The sequence below is a fragment of the Ranitomeya imitator genome, chromosome 3 (genome assembly GCF_032444005.1).
Source record: "Ranitomeya imitator isolate aRanImi1 chromosome 3, aRanImi1.pri, whole genome shotgun sequence".
Taxonomy (NCBI): Eukaryota; Metazoa; Chordata; class Amphibia; order Anura; family Dendrobatidae; genus Ranitomeya; species Ranitomeya imitator.
Window position 1 is genome coordinate 293,184,902 of NC_091284.1, and position 16,972 is coordinate 293,201,873.

Here is a 16,972-nt window from a genome sequence, read left to right on the forward strand (position 1 = left end):
AGGGCCAGCTTTACGCTCTTCGCTCTTGTCCCGTCTGAATGCGCATGCACGACTGTAATTGGGGAAGAAGGCATTACCCATTTACGGAGGACAGACAAGAAGTGCCTGGTCGCTTGGAGCATGGGGTTATGGAGAGGCTCCGCACTGTACAACAAAGGATCTAGTCCTAGATGTCCAAGTACAGAGTAGAGGGGTGAATGCTAGCTCTTCACCCCTATGGGTGCCTAACCCTTTATGCAAAGAGTGCAAAGAGTTAGCTGAATGCCTTAAGCCTAGCCAGCACTTGTGCCCCCCCTGCCTTGATCCTAGCCAGCACTGCACTTGTGCCCATGCCTTAAGCCTAGCCCGCACTTGTGCCCAGGCCTTAAGCCTAGCCCGCACTTGTGCCCAGGCCTTAAGCCTAGCCCGCACTTGTGCCCAGGCCTTAAGCCTAGCCCGCACTTGTGCCCATGCTTTAAGCCTAGCCCGCACTTGTGCCCAGGCCTTAAGCCTAGCCCGCACTTGTGCCCAGGCCTTAAGCCTAGCCCGCACTTGTGCCCAGGCCTTAAGCCTAGCCCGCACTTGTGCCCAGGCCTTAAGCCTAGCCCGCACTTGTGCCCCGGCCTTAAGCCTAGCCCGCACTTGTGCCCCGGCCTTAAGCCTAGCCCGCACTTGTGCCCAGGCCTTAAGCCTAGCCCGCACTTGTGCCCAGGCCTTAAGCCTAGCCCGCACTTGTGCCCAGGCCTTAAGCCTAGCCCGCACTTGTGCCCAGGCCTTAAGCCTAGCCCGCACTTGTGCCCAGGCCTTAAGCCTAGCCCGCACTTGTGCCCAGGCCTTAAGCCTAGCCCGCACTTGTGCCCAGGCCTTAAGCCTAGCCCGCACTTGTGCCCAGGCCTTAAGCCTAGCCCGCACTTGTGCCCAGGCCTTAAGCCTAGCCCGTACTTGTGCCCAGGCCTTAAGCCTAGCCCGCACTTGTGCCCAGGCCTTAAGCCTAGCCCGCACTTGTGCCCAGGCCTTAAGCCTAGCCCGCACTTGTGCCCATGCTTTAAGCCTAGCCCGCACTTGTGCCCAGGCCTTAAGCCTAGCCCGCACTTGTGCCCAGGCCTTAAGCCTAGCCCGCACTTGTGCCCAGGCCTTAAGCCTAGCCCGCACTTGTGCCAATGCTTTAAGCCTAGCCCGCACTTGTGCCCAGGCCTTAAGCCTAGCCCGCACTTGTGCCCAGGCCTTAAGCCTAGCCCGCACTTGTGCCCAGGCCTTAAGCCTAGCCCGCACTTGTGCCCAGGCCTTAAGCCTAGCCCGCACTTGTGCCCCGGCCTTAAGCCTAGCCCGCACTTGTGCCCTGGCCTTAAGCCTAGCCCGCACTTGTGCCCAGGCCTTAAGCCTAGCCCGCACTTTTGCCCAGGCCTTAAGCCTAGCCCGCACTTGTGCCCAGGCCTTAAGCCTAGCCCGCACTTGTGCCCAGGCCTTAAGCCTAGCCTGCACTTGTGCCCAGGCCTTAAGCCTAGCCCGCACTTGTGCCCAGGCCTTAAGCCTAGCCCGCACTTGTGCCCAGGCCTTAAGCCTAGCCCGCACTTGTGCCCAGGCCTTAAGCCTAGCCCGCACTTGTGCCCAGGCCTTAAGCCTAGCCCGCACTTGTGCCCAGGCCTTAAGCCTAGCCCGCACTTGTGCCCAGGCCTTAAGCCTAGCCCGCACTTGTGCCCAGGCCTTAAGCCTAGCCCGCACTTGTGCCCATGCTTTAAGCCTAGCCCGCACTTGTGCCCAGGGATTAAGCCTAGCCCGCACTTGTGCCCAGGCCTTAAGCCTAGCCCGCACTTGTGCCCAGGCCTTAAGCCTAGCCCGCACTTGTGCCCAGGCCTTAAGCCTAGCCCGCACTTGTGCCCAGGCCTTAAGCCTAGCCCGCACTTGTGCCCAGGCCTTAAGCCTAGCCCGCACTTGTGCCCAGGCCTTAAGCCTAGCCCGCACTTGTGCCCAGGCCTTAAGCCTAGCCCGTACTTGTGCCCAGGCCTTAAGCCTAGCCTGCACTTTTGAGCCCCTTGAATGCTTGTTTGTTTGTTTGTTTTTGTCTTCAGCTTCATGTTGGTTATGCACATAGGGCCAGCTTTACGCTCTTCGCTCTTGTCCCGTCTGAATGCGCATGCTCGACTGTAATTGGGGAAGAAGGCATTACCCATTTACGGAGGACAGACAAGAAGTGCCTGGTCGCTTGGAGCATGGGGTTAAGGAGAGGCTCCGCACTGTACAACAAAGGATCTAGTCCTAAATGTCCAAGTACAGAGTAGAGGGGTGAAAGCTAGCTCTTCACCCCTATGGGTGCCTAACCCTTTATGCAAAGAGTGCAAAGAGTTAGCTGAATGCCTTAAGCCTAGCCAGCACTTGTGCCCCCCTGCCTTGATCCTAGCCAGCACTGCACTTGTGCCCATGCCTTAAGCCTAGCCCGCACTTGTGCCCATGCCTTAAGCCTAGCCCGCACTTGTGCCTATGCCTTAAGCCTAGCCGGCACTTGTGGCCCCTGCCTTGATCCTAGCCAGCACTGCACTTGTGCCCAGGCCTTAAGCCTAGCCCGCACTTGTGCCCAGGCCTTAAGCCTAGCCCGCACTTGTGCCCAGGCCTTAAGCCTAGCCCGCACTTGTGCCCAGGCCTTAAGCCTAGCCCGCACTTGTGCCCAGGCCTTAAGCCTAGCCCGCACTTGTGCCCAGGCTTTAAGCCTAGCCCACACTTGTGCCCAGGCCTTAAGCCTAGCCCGCACTTGTGCCCAGGCCTTAAGCCTAACCCGCACTTGTGCCCCGGCCTTAAGCCTAGCCCGCACTTGTGCCCAGGCCTTAAGTCTAGCCCGCACTTGTGCCCCGGCCTTAAGCCTAGCCCGCACTTGTGCCCCGGCCTTAAGCCTAGCCCGCACTTGTGCCCCGGCCTTAAGCCTAGCCCGCACTTGTGCCCCGGCCTTAAGCCAAGCCCGCACTTGTGCCCCTGCCTTAAGCCTAGCCCGCACTTGTGCCCAGGCCTTAAGCCTAGCCCGCACTTGTGCCCAGGCCTTAAGCCTAGCCCGCACTTGTGCCCCGGCCTTAAGCCTAGCCCGCACTTGTGCCCCGGCCTTAAGCCTAGCCCGCACTTGTGCCCAGGCCTTAAGCCTAGCCCGCACTTGTGCCCAGGCCTTAAGCCTAGCCCGCACTTGTGCCCAGGCCTTAAGCCTAGCCCGCACTTGTGCCCCGGCCTTAAGCCTAGCCCGCACTTGTGCCCAGGCCTTAAGCCTAGCCCGCACTTGTGCCCAGGCCTTAAGCCTAGCCCGCACTTGTGCCCAGGCCTTAAGCCTAGCCCGCACTTGTGCCCAGGCCTTAAGCCTAGCCCGCACTTGTGCCCAGGCCTTAAGCCTAGCCTGCACTTTTGAGCCCCTTGAATGCTTGTTTGTTTGTTTTTGTCTTCAGCTTCATGTTGGTTATGCACATAGGGCCAACTTTACGCTCTTCGCTCTTGTCCCGTCTGAATGCGCATGCTCGACTGTAATTGGGGAAGAAGGCATTACCCATTTACGGAGGACAGACAAGAAGTGCCTGGTCGCTTGGAGCATGGGGTTATGGAGAGGCTCCGCACTGTACAACAAAGGATCTAGTCCTAGATGTCCAAGTACAGAGTAGAGGGGTGAATGCTAGCTCTTCACCCCTATGGGTGCCTAACCCTTTATGCAAAGAGTGCAAAGAGTTAGCTGAATGCCTTAAGCCTAGCCAGCACTTGTGCCCCCCCTGCCTTGATCCTAGCCAGCACTGCACTTGTGCCCATGATTTAAGCCTAGCCCGCACTTGTGCCCAGGCCTTAAGCCTAGCCCGCACTTGTGCCCAGGCCTTAAGCCTAGCCCGCACTTGTGCCCAGGCCTTAAGCCTAGCCCGCACTTGTGCCCAGGCCTTAAGCCTAGCCCGCACTTGTGCCCAGGCCTTAAGCCTAGCCCGCACTTGTGCCCAGGCCTTAAGCCTAGCGCGCACTTGTGCCCAGGCCTTAAGCCTAGCGCGCACTTGTGCCCAGGCCTTAAGCCTAGCCCGCACTTGTGCCCAGGCCTTAAGCCTAGCCCGCACTTGTGCCCAGGCCTTAAGCCTAGCCCGCACTTGTGCCCAGGCCTTAAGCCTAGCCCGCACTTGTGCCCATGCTTTAAGCCTAGCCCGCACTTGTGCCCAGGCCTTAAGCCTAGCCCGCACTTGTGCCCAGGCCTTAAGCCTAGCCCGCACTTGTGCCCAGGCCTTAAGCCTAGCCCGCACTTGTGCCCAGGCCTTAAGCCTAGCCCGCACTTGTGCCCAGGCCTTAAGCCTAGCCCGCACTTGTGCCCCGGCCTTAAGCCTAGCCCGCACTTGTGCCCCGGCCTTAAGCCTAGCCCGCACTTGTGCCCAGGCCTTAAGCCTAGCCCGCACTTGTGCCCAGGCCTTAAGCCTAGCCCGCACTTGTGCCCAGGCCTTAAGCCTAGCCCGCACTTGTGCCCAGGCCTTAAGCCTAGCCCGCACTTGTGCCCAGGCCATAAGCCTAGCCCGCACTTGTGCCCAGGCCTTAAGCCTAGCCCGCACTTGTGCCCAGGCCTTAAGCCTAGCCCGCACTTGTGCCCAGGCCTTAAGCCTAGCCCGCACTTGTGCCCAGGCCTTAAGCCTAGCCCGCACTTGTGCCCAGGCCTTAAGCCTAGCCCGCACTTGTGCCCAGGCCTTAAGCCTAGCCCGCACTTGTGCCCAGGCCTTAAGCCTAGCCCGCACTTGTGCCCAGGCCTTAAGCCTAGCCCGCACTTGTGCCCAGGCCTTAAGCCTAGCCCGCACTTGTGCCCAGGCCTTAAGCCTAGCCCGCACTTGTGCCCAGGCCTTAAGCCTAGCCTGCACTTTTGAGCCCCTTGAATGCTTGTTTGTTTGTTTTTGTCTTCAGCTTCATGTTGGTTATGCACATAGGGCCAACTTTACGCTCTTCGCTCTTGTCCCGTCTGAATGCGCATGCTCGACTGTAATTGGGGAAGAAGGCATTACCCATTTACGGAGGACAGACAAGAAGTGCCTGGTCGCTTGGAGCATGGGGTTATGGAGAGGCTCCGCACTGTACAACAAAGGATCTAGTCCTAAATGTCCAAGTACAGAGTAGAGGGGTGAAAGCTAGCTCTTCACCCCTATGGGTGCCTAACCCTTTATGCAAAGAGTGCAAAGAGTTAGCTGAATGCCTTAAGCCTAGCCAGCACTTGTGCCCCCCCTGCCTTGATCCTAGCCAGCACTGCACTTGTGCCCATGCCTTAAGCCTAGCCCGCACTTGTGCCCAGGCCTTAAGCCTAGCCCGCACTTGTGCCCAGGCCTTAAGCCTAGCCCGCACTTGTGCCCAGGCCTTAAGCCTAGCCCGCACTTGTGCCCAGGCCTTAAGCCTAGCCCGCACTTGTGCCCAGGCCTTAAGCCTAGCCCGCACTTGTGCCCAGGCCTTAAGCCAAGCCCGCACTTGTGCCCCTGCCTTAAGCCTAGCCCGCACTTGTGCCCCTGCCTTAAGCCTAGCCCGCACTTGTGCCCCTGCCTTAAGCCTAGCCCGCACTTGTGCCCAGGCCTTAAGCCTAGCCCGCACTTGTGCCCAGGCCTTAAGCCTAGCCCGCACTTGTGCCCCGGCCTTAAGCCTAGCCCGCATTTGTGCCCAGGCCTTAAGCCAAGCCCGCTCTTGTGCCCCTGCCTTAAGCCAAGCCCGCACTTGTGCCCATGCCTTAAGCCTAGCCCGCACTTGTGCCCAGGCCTTATGCCTAGCCCGCACTTGTGCCCAGGCCTTAAGCCTAGCCCGCACTTGTGCCCAGGCCTTAAGCCTAGCCCGCACTTGTGCCCAGGCCTTAAGCCTAGCCCGCACTTGTGCCCAGGCCTTAAGCCTAGCCCGCACTTGTGCCCAGGCCTTAAGCCTAGCCCGCACTTGTGCCCAGGCCTTAAGCCTAGCCCGCACTTGTGCCCAGGCCATAAGCCTAGCCCGCACTTGTGCCCCCTGCCTTGATCCTAGCCAGCACTTGTGCCCAGGCCTTAAGCCTAGCCCGCACTTGTGCCCAGGCCTTAAGCCTAGCCCGCACTTGTGCCCAGGCCTTAAGCCTAGCCCGCACTTGTGCCCAGGCCTTATGCCTAGCCCGCACTTGTGCCCAGGCCTTAAGCCTAGCCCGCACTTGTGCCCAGGCCTTAAGCCTAGCCCGCACTTGTGCCCCGGCCTTAAGCCTAGCCCGCACTTGTGCCCCGGCCTTAAGCCTAGCCCGCACTTGTGCCCAGGCCTTAAGCCTAGCCCGCACTTGTGCCCAGGCCTTAAGCCTAGCCCGCACTTGTGCCCAGGCCTTAAGCCTAGCCCGCACTTGTGCCCAGGCCTTAAGCCTAGCCCGCACTTGTGCCCAGGCCTTAAGCCTAGCCCGCACTTGTGCCCAGGCCTTAAGCCTAGCCCGCACTTGTGCCCAGGCCTTAAGCCTAGCCCGCACTTGTGCCCAGGCCTTAAGCCTAGCCCGCACTTGTGCCCAGGCCTTAAGCCTAGCCCGCACTTGTGCCCAGGCCTTAAGCCTAGCCCGCACTTGTGCCCAGGCCTTAAGCCTAGCCCGCACTTGTGCCCAGGCCTTAAGCCTAGCCCGCACTTGTGCCCAGGCCTTAAGCCTAGCCCGCACTTGTGCCCAGGCCTTAAGCCTAGCCCGCACTTGTGCCCAGGCCTTAAGCCTAGCCCGCACTTGTGCCCAGGCCTTAAGCCTAGCCTGCACTTTTGAGCCCCTTGAATGCTTGTTTGTTTGTTTTTGTCTTCAGCTTCATGTTGGTTATGCACATAGGGCCAACTTTACGCTCTTCGCTCTTGTCCCGTCTGAATGCGCATGCTCGACTGTAATTGGGGAAGAAGGCATTACCCATTTACGGAGGACAGACAAGAAGTGCCTGGTCGCTTGGAGCATGGGGTTATGGAGAGGCTCCGCACTGTACAACAAAGGATCTAGTCCTAAATGTCCAAGTACAGAGTAGAGGGGTGAAAGCTAGCTCTTCACCCCTATGGGTGCCTAACCCTTTATGCAAAGAGTGCAAAGAGTTAGCTGAATGCCTTAAGCCTAGCCAGCACTTGTGCCCCCCCTGCCTTGATCCTAGCCAGCACTGCACTTGTGCCCATGCCTTAAGCCTAGCCCGCACTTGTGCCCAGGCCTTAAGCCTAGCCCGCACTTGTGCCTATGCCTTAAGCCTAGCCGGCACTTGTGGCCCCTGCCTTGATCCTAGCCAGCACTGCACTTGTGCCCAGGCCTTAAGCCTAGCCCGCACTTGTGCCCAGGCCTTAAGCCTAGCCCGCACTTGTGCCCAGGCCTTAAGCCTAGCCCGCACTTGTGCCCAGGCCTTAAGCCTAGCCCGCACTTGTGCCCAGGCTTTAAGCCTAGCCCGCACTTGTGCCCAGGCCTTAAGCCTAGCCCGCACTTGTGCCCAGGCCTTAAGCCTAGCCCGCACTTGTGCCCAGGCCTTAAGCCTAACCCGCACTTGTGCCCCGGCCTTAAGCCTAGCCCGCACTTGTGCCCAGGCCTTAAGCCTAGCCCGCACTTGTGCCCCGGCCTTAAGCCTAGCCCGCACTTGTGCCCCGGCCTTAAGCCTAGCCCGCACTTGTGCCCCGGCCTTAAGCCTAGCCCGCACTTGAGCCCCGGCCTTAAGCCAAGCCCGCACTTGTGCCCCTGCCTTAAGCCTAGCCCGCACTTGTGCCCCGGCCTTAAGCCTAGCCCGCACTTGTGCCCAGGCCTTAAGCCTAGCCCGCACTTGTGCCCCGGCCTTAAGCCTAGCCCGCACTTGTGCCCAGGCCTTAAGCCTTGCCCGCACTTGTGCCCAGGCCTTAAGCCTAGCCCGCACTTGTGCCCAGGCCTTAAGCCTAGCCCGTACTTGTGCCCAGGCCTTAAGCCTAGCCCGCACTTGTGCCCAGGCCTTAAGCCTAGCCCGCACTTGTGCCCAGGCCTTAAGCCTAGCCCGCACTTGTGCCCAGGCCTTAAGCCTAGCTCGCACTTGTGCCCAGGCCTTAAGCCTAGCCCGCACTTGTGCCCAGGCCTTAAGCCTAGCCCGCACTTGTGCCCAGGCCTTAAGCCTAGCCCGCACTTGTGCCCAGGCCTTAAGCCTAGCCCGCACTTGTGCCCAGGCCTTAAGCCTAGCCCGCACTTGTGCCCAGGCCTTAAGCCTAGCCCGCACTTGTGCCCAGGCCTTAAGCCTAGCCCGCACTTGTTCCCAGGCCTTAAGCCTAGCCCGCACTTGTGCCCATGCTTTAAGCCTAGCCCGCACTTGTGCCCAGGCCTTAAGCCTAGCCCGCACTTGTGCCCAGGCCTTAAGCCTAGCCCGCACTTGTGCCCAGGCCTTAAGCCTAGCCCGCACTTGTGCCCAGGCCTTAAGCCTAGCCCGTACTTGTGCCCAGGCCTTAAGCCTAGCCCGCACTTGTGCCCAGGCCTTAAGCCTAGCCCGCACTTGTGCCCAGGCCTTAAGCCTAGCCCGCACTTGTGCCCAGGCCTTAAGCCTAGCTCGCACTTGTGCCCAGGCCTTAAGCCTAGCCCGCACTTGTGCCCAGGCCTTAAGCCTAACCCGCACTTGTGCCCAGGCCTTAAGCCTAGCCTGCACTTTTGAGCCCCTTGAATGCTTGTTTGTTTGATTTTGTCTTCAGCTTCATGTTGGTTATGCACATAGGGCCAGCTTTACGCTCTTCGCTCTTGTCCCGTCTGAATGCGCATGCACGACTGTAATTGGGGAAGAAGGCATTACCCATTTACGGAGGACAGACAAGAAGTGCCTGGTCGCTTGGAGCATGGGGTTATGGAGAGGCTCCGCACTGTACAACAAAGGATCTAGTCCTAAATGTCCAAGTACAGAGTAGAGGGGTGAAAGCTAGCTCTTCACCCCTATGGGTGCCTAACCCTTTATGCAAAGAGTGCAAAGAGTTAGCTGAATGCCTTAAGCCTAGCCAGCACTTGTGCCCCCCTGCCTTGATCCTAGCCAGCACTGCACTTGTGCCCATGCCTTAAGCCTAGCCCGCACTTGTGCCCAGGCCTTAAGCCTAGCCCGCACTTGTGCCCAGGCCTTAAGCCTAGCCCGCACTTGTGCCCAGGCCTTAAGCCTAGCCCGCACTTGTGCCCAGGCCTTAAGCCTAGCCCGCACTTGTGCCCAGGCCTTAAGCCTAGCCCGCACTTGTGCCCAGGCCTTAAGCCTAGCCTGCACTTGTGCCCAGGCCTTAAGCCTAGCCCGCACCTGTGCCCAGGCCTTAAGCCTAGCCCGCACTTGTGCCCAGGCCTTAAGCCTAGCCCGCACTTGTGCCCAGGCCTTAAGCCTAGCCCGCACTTGTGCCCAGGCCTTAAGCCTAGCCCGCACTTGTGCCCAGACCTTAAGCCTAGCCCGCACTTGTGCCCATGCTTTAAGCCTTGCCCGCACTTGTGCCCAGGCCTTAAGCCTAGCCCGCACTTGTGCCCATGCTTTAAGCCTAGCCCGCACTTGTGCCCAGGCCTTAAGCCTAGCCCGCACTTGTGCCCAGGCCTTAAGCCTAGCCCGCACTTGTGCCCAGGCCTTAAGCCTAGCCCGCACTTGTGCCCAGGCCTTAAGCCTAGCCCGCACTTGTGCCCAGGCCTTAAGCCTAGCCCGCACTTGTGCCCATGCTTTAAGCCTAGCCCGCACTTGTGCCCAGGCCTTAAGCCTAGCCCGCACTTGTGCCCAGGCCTTAAGCCTAGCCCGCACTTGTGCCCAGGCCTTAAGCCTAGCCCGCACTTGTGCCCAGGCCTTAAGCCTAGCCCGCACTTGTGCCCAGGCCTTAAGCCTAGCCCGCACTTGTGCCCAGGCCTTAAGCCTAGCCCGCACTTGTGCCCAGGCCTTAAGCCTAGCCCGTACTTGTGCCCAGGCCTTAAGCCTAGCCTGCACTTTTGAGCCCCTTGAATGCTTGTTTGTTTGTTTTTGTCTTCAGCTTCATGTTGGTTATGCACATAGGGCCAGCTTTACGCTCTTCGCTCTTGTCCCGTCTGAATGCGCATGCTCGACTGTAATTGGGGAAGAAGGCATTACCCATTTACGGAGGACAGACAAGAAGTGCCTGGTCGCTTGGAGCATGGGGTTATGGAGAGGCTCCGCACTGTACAACAAAGGATCTAGTCCTAAATGTCCAAGTACAGAGTAGAGGGGTGAAAGCTACCTCTTCACCCCTATGGGTGCCTAACCCTTTATGCAAAGAGTGCAAAGAGTTAGCTGAATGCCTTAAGCCTAGCCAGCACTTGTGCCCCCCCTGCCTTGATCCTAGCCAGCACTGCACTTGTGCCCATGCCTTAAGCCTAGCCCGCACTTGTGCCCATGCCTTAAGCCTAGCCCGCACTTGTGCCTATGCCTTAAGCCTAGCCGGCACTTGTGGCCCCTGCCTTGATCCTAGCCAGCACTGCACTTGTGCCCAGGCCTTAAGCCTAGCCCGCACTTGTGCCCAGGCCTTAAGCCTAGCCCGCACTTGTGCCCAGGCCTTAAGCCTAGCCCGCACTTGTGCCCAGGCCTTAAGCCTAGCCCGCACTTGTGCCCAGGCCTTAAGCCTAGCCCGCACTTGTGCCCAGGCTTTAAGCCTAGCCCACACTTGTGCCCAGGCCTTAAGCCTAGCCCGCACTTGTGCCCAGGCCTTAAGCCTAACCCGCACTTGTGCCCCGGCCTTAAGCCTAGCCCGCACTTGTGCCCAGGCCTTAAGCCTAGCCCGCACTTGTGCCCAGGCCTTAAGCCTAGCCCGCACTTGTGCCCAGGCCTTAAGCCTAGCCCGCACTTGTGCCCAGGCCTTAAGCCTAGCCCGCACTTGTGCCCAGGCCTTAAGCCTAGCTCGCACTTGTGCCCAGGCCTTAAGCCTAGCCCGCACTTGTGCCCAGGCCTTAAGCCTAGCCCGCACTTGTGCCCAGGCCTTAAGCCTAACCCGCACTTGTGCCCAGGCCTTAAGCCTAGCCTGCACTTTTGAGCCCCTTGAATGCTTGTTTGTTTTTGTCTTCAGCTTCATGTTGGTTATGCACATAGGGCCAGCTTTACGCTCTTCGCTCTTGTCCCGTCTGAATGCGCATGCACGACTGTAATTGGGGAAGAAGGCATTACCCATTTACGGAGGACAGACAAGAAGTGCCTGGTCGCTTGGAGCATGGGGTTATGGAGAGGCTCCGCACTGTACAACAAAGGATCTAGTCCTAGATGTCCAAGTACAGAGTAGAGGGGTGAATGCTAGCTCTTCACCCCTATGGGTGCCTAACCCTTTATGCAAAGAGTGCAAAGAGTTAGCTGAATGCCTTAAGCCTAGCCAGCACTTGTGCCCCCCCTGCCTTGATCCTAGCCAGCACTGCACTTGTGCCCATGCCTTAAGCCTAGCCCGCACTTGTGCCCAGGCCTTAAGCCTAGCCCGCACTTGTGCCCAGGCCTTAAGCCTAGCCCGCACTTGTGCCCAGGCCTTAAGCCTAGCCCGCACTTGTGCCCAGGCCTTAAGCCTAGCCCGCACTTGTGCCCAGGCCTTAAGCCTAGCCCGCACTTGTGCCCAGGCCTTAAGCCTAGCGCGCACTTGTGCCCAGGCCTTAAGCCTAGCGCGCACTTGTGCCCAGGCCTTAAGCCTAGCCCGCACTTGTGCCCAGGCCTTAAGCCTAGCCCGCACTTGTGCCCAGGCCTTAAGCCTAGCCCGCACTTGTGCCCAGGCCTTAAGCCTAGCCCGCACTTGTGCCCATGCTTTAAGCCTAGCCCGCACTTGTGCCCAGGCCTTAAGCCTAGCCCGCACTTGTGCCCAGGCCTTAAGCCTAGCCCGCACTTGTGCCCAGGCCTTAAGCCTAGCCCGCACTTGTGCCCAGGCCTTAAGCCTAGCCCGCACTTGTGCCCCGGCCTTAAGCCTAGCCCGCACTTGTGCCCCGGCCTTAAGCCTAGCCCGCACTTGTGCCCAGGCCTTAAGCCTAGCCCGCACTTGTGCCCAGGCCTTAAGCCTAGCCCGCACTTGTGCCCAGGCCTTAAGCCTAGCCCGCACTTGTGCCCAGGCCTTAAGCCTAGCCCGCACTTGTGCCCAGGCCTTAAGCCTAGCCCGCACTTGTGCCCAGGCCTTAAGCCTAGCCCGCACTTGTGCCCAGGCCTTAAGCCTAGCCCGCACTTGTGCCCAGGCCTTAAGCCTAGCCCGCACTTGTGCCCAGGCCTTAAGCCTAGCCCGCACTTGTGCCCAGGCCTTAAGCCTAGCCCGCACTTGTGCCCAGGCCTTAAGCCTAGCCCGCACTTGTGCCCCGGCCTTAAGCCTAGCCCGCACTTGTGCCCAGGCCTTAAGCCTAGCCCGCACTTGTGCCCAGGCCTTAAGCCTAGCCCGCACTTGTGCCCAGGCCTTAAGCCTAGCCCGCACTTGTGCCCAGGCCTTAAGCCTAGCCCGCACTTGTGCCCAGGCCTTAAGCCTAGCCTGCACTTTTGAGCCCCTTGAATGCTTGTTTGTTTGTTTTTGTCTTCAGCTTCATGTTGGTTATGCACATAGGGCCAACTTTACGCTCTTCGCTCTTGTCCCGTCTGAATGCGCATGCTCGACTGTAATTGGGGAAGAAGGCATTACCCATTTACGGAGGACAGACAAGAAGTGCCTGGTCGCTTGGAGCATGGGGTTATGGAGAGGCTCCGCACTGTACAACAAAGGATCTAGTCCTAGATGTCCAAGTACAGAGTAGAGGGGTGAATGCTAGCTCTTCACCCCTATGGGTGCCTAACCCTTTATGCAAAGAGTGCAAAGAGTTAGCTGAATGCCTTAAGCCTAGCCAGCACTTGTGCCCCCCCTGCCTTGATCCTAGCCAGCACTGCACTTGTGCCCATGCCTTAAGCCTAGCCCGCACTTGTGCCCAGGCCTTAAGCCTAGCCCGCACTTGTGCCCAGGCCTTAAGCCTAGCCCGCACTTGTGCCCAGGCCTTAAGCCTAGCCCGCACTTGTGCCCAGGCCTTAAGCCTAGCCCGCACTTGTGCCCAGGCCTTAAGCCTAGCCCGCACTTGTGCCCAGGCCTTAAGCCTAGCGCGCACTTGTGCCCAGGCCTTAAGCCTAGCGCGCACTTGTGCCCAGGCCTTAAGCCTAGCCCGCACTTGTGCCCAGGCCTTAAGCCTAGCCCGCACTTGTGCCCAGGCCTTAAGCCTAGCCCGCACTTGTGCCCAGGCCTTAAGCCTAGCCCGCACTTGTGCCCATGCTTTAAGCCTAGCCCGCACTTGTGCCCAGGCCTTAAGCCTAGCCCGCACTTGTGCCCAGGCCTTAAGCCTAGCCCGCACTTGTGCCCAGGCCTTAAGCCTAGCCCGCACTTGTGCCCAGGCCTTAAGCCTAGCCCGCACTTGTGCCCAGGCCTTAAGCCTAGCCCGCACTTGTGCCCCGGCCTTAAGCCTAGCCCGCACTTGTGCCCCGGCCTTAAGCCTAGCCCGCACTTGTGCCCAGGCCTTAAGCCTAGCCCGCACTTGTGCCCAGGCCTTAAGCCTAGCCCGCACTTGTGCCCAGGCCTTAAGCCTAGCCCGCACTTGTGCCCAGGCCTTAAGCCTAGCCCGCACTTGTGCCCAGGCCTTAAGCCTAGCCCGCACTTGTGCCCAGGCCTTAAGCCTAGCCCGCACTTGTGCCCAGGCCTTAAGCCTAGCCCGCACTTGTGCCCAGGCCTTAAGCCTAGCCCGCACTTGTGCCCAGGCCTTAAGCCTAGCCCGCACTTGTGCCCAGGCCTTAAGCCTAGCCCGCACTTGTGCCCAGGCCTTAAGCCTAGCCCGCACTTGTGCCCAGGCCTTAAGCCTAGCCCGCACTTGTGCCCAGGCCTTAAGCCTAGCCCGCACTTGTGCCCAGGCCTTAAGCCTAGCCCGCACTTGTGCCCAGGCCTTAAGCCTAGCCTGCACTTTTGAGCCCCTTGAATGCTTGTTTGTTTTTGTCTTCAGCTTCATGTTGGTTATGCACATAGGGCCAACTTTACGCTCTTCGCTCTTGTCCCGTCTGAATGCGCATGCTCGACTGTAATTGGGGAAGAAGGCATTACCCATTTACGGAGGACAGACAAGAAGTGCCTGGTCGCTTGGAGCATGGGGTTATGGAGAGGCTCCGCACTGTACAACAAAGGATCTAGTCCTAAATGTCCAAGTACAGAGTAGAGGGGTGAAAGCTAGCTCTTCACCCCTATGGGTGCCTAACCCTTTATGCAAAGAGTGCAAAGAGTTAGCTGAATGCCTTAAGCCTAGCCAGCACTTGTGCCCCCCCTGCCTTGATCCTAGCCAGCACTGCACTTGTGCCCATGCCTTAAGCCTAGCCCGCACTTGTGCCCAGGCCTTAAGCCTAGCCCGCACTTGTGCCCAGGCCTTAAGCCTAGCCCGCACTTGTGCCCAGGCCTTAAGCCTAGCCCGCACTTGTGCCCAGGCCTTAAGCCTAGCCCGCACTTGTGCCCAGGCCTTAAGCCTAGCCCGCACTTGTGCCCAGGCCTTAAGCCAAGCCCGCACTTGTGCCCCTGCCTTAAGCCTAGCCCGCACTTGTGCCCCTGCCTTAAGCCTAGCCCGCACTTGTGCCCCTGCCTTAAGCCTAGCCCGCACTTGTGCCCAGGCCTTAAGCCTAGCCCGCACTTGTGCCCAGGCCTTAAGCCTAGCCCGCACTTGTGCCCAGGCCTTATGCCTAGCCCGCACTTGTGCCCAGGCCTTAAGCCTAGCCCGCACTTGTGCCCAGGCCTTAAGCCTAGCCCGCACTTGTGCCCAGGCCATAAGCCTAGCCCGCTCTTGTGCCCCTGCCTTAAGCCAAGCCCGCACTTGTGCCCATGCCTTAAGCCTAGCCCGCACTTGTGCCCAGGCCTTATGCCTAGCCCGCACTTGTGCCCAGGCCTTAAGCCAAGCCCGCTCTTGTGCCCCTGCCTTAAGCCAAGCCCGCACTTGTGCCCATGCCTTAAGCCTAGCCCGCACTTGTGCCCAGGCCTTATGCCTAGCCCGCACTTGTGCCCAGGCCTTAAGCCTAGCCCGCACTTGTGCCCAGGCCTTAAGCCTAGCCCGCACTTGTGCCCAGGCCTTAAGCCTAGCCCGCACTTGTGCCCAGGCCTTAAGCCTAGCCCGCACTTGTGCCCAGGCCTTAAGCCTAGCCCACACTTGTGCCCAGGCCTTAAGCCTAGCCCGCACTTGTGCCCAGGCCATAAGCCTAGCCCGCACTTGTGCCCCCTGCCTTGATCCTAGCCAGCACTTGTGCCCAGGCCTTAAGCCTAGCCCGCACTTGTGCCCAGGCCTTAAGCCTAGCCCGCACTTGTGCCCAGGCCTTAAGCCTAGCCCGCACTTGTGCCCAGGCCTTATGCCTAGCCCGCACTTGTGCCCAGGCCTTAAGCCTAGCCCGCACTTGTGCCCAGGCCTTAAGCCTAGCCCGCACTTGTGCCCCGGCCTTAAGCCTAGCCCGCACTTGTGCCCCGGCCTTAAGCCTAGCCCGCACTTGTGCCCAGGCCTTAAGCCTAGCCCGCACTTGTGCCCAGGCCTTAAGCCTAGCCCGCACTTGTGCCCAGGCCTTAAGCCTAGCCCGCACTTGTGCCCAGGCCTTAAGCCTAGCCCGCACTTGTGCCCAGGCCTTAAGCCTAGCCCGCACTTGTGCCCAGGCCTTAAGCCTAGCCCGCACTTGTGCCCAGGCCTTAAGCCTAGCCCGCACTTGTGCCCAGGCCTTAAGCCTAGCCCGCACTTGTGCCCAGGCCTTAAGCCTAGCCCGCACTTGTGCCCAGGCCTTAAGCCTAGCCCGCACTTGTGCCCAGGCCTTAAGCCTAGCCCGCACTTGTGCCCAGGCCTTAAGCCTAGCCCGCACTTGTGCCCAGGCCTTAAGCCTAGCCCGCACTTGTGCCCAGGCCTTAAGCCTAGCCCGCACTTGTGCCCAGGCCTTAAGCCTAGCCTGCACTTTTGAGCCCCTTGAATGCTTGTTTGTTTGTTTTTGTCTTCAGCTTCATGTTGGTTATGCACATAGGGCCAACTTTACGCTCTTCGCTCTTGTCCCGTCTGAATGCGCATGCTCGACTGTAATTGGGGAAGAAGGCATTACCCATTTACGGAGGACAGACAAGAAGTGCCTGGTCGCTTGGAGCATGGGGTTATGGAGAGGCTCCGCACTGTACAACAAAGGATCTAGTCCTAAATGTCCAAGTACAGAGTAGAGGGGTGAAAGCTAGCTCTTCACCCCTATGGGTGCCTAACCCTTTATGCAAAGAGTGCAAAGAGTTAGCTGAATGCCTTAAGCCTAGCCAGCACTTGTGCCCCCCCTGCCTTGATCCTAGCCAGCACTGCACTTGTGCCCATGCCTTAAGCCTAGCCCGCACTTGTGCCCATGCCTTAAGCCTAGCCCGCACTTGTGCCTATGCCTTAAGCCTAGCCGGCACTTGTGGCCCCTGCCTTGATCCTAGCCAGCACTGCACTTGTGCCCAGGCCTTAAGCCTAGCCCGCACTTGTGCCCAGGCCTTAAGCCTAGCCCGCACTTGTGCCCAGGCCTTAAGCCTAGCCCGCACTTGTGCCCAGGCCTTAAGCCTAGCCCGCACTTGTGCCCAGGCTTTAAGCCTAGCCCGCACTTGTGCCCAGGCCTTAAGCCTAGCCCGCACTTGTGCCCAGGCCTTAAGCCTAGCCCGCACTTGTGCCCAGGCCTTAAGCCTAACCCGCACTTGTGCCCCGGCCTTAAGCCTAGCCCGCACTTGTGCCCAGGCCTTAAGCCTAGCCCGCACTTGTGCCCCGGCCTTAAGCCTAGCCCGCACTTGTGCCCCGGCCTTAAGCCTAGCCCGCACTTGTGCCCCGGCCTTAAGCCTAGCCCGCACTTGTGCCCCGGCCTTAAGCCAAGCCCGCACTTGTGCCCCTGCCTTAAGCCTAGCCCGCACTTGTGCCCCGGCCTTAAGCCTAGCCCGCACTTGTGCCCAGGCCTTAAGCCTAGCCCGCACTTGTGCCCCGGCCTTAAGCCTAGCCCGCACTTGTGCCCAGGCCTTAAGCCTTGCCCGCACTTGTGCCCAGGCCTTAAGCCTAGCCCGCACTTGTGCCCAGGCCTTAAGCCTAGCCCGCACTTGTGCCCAGGCCTTAAGCCTAGCCCGCACTTGTGCCCAGGCCTTAAGCCTAGCCCGCACT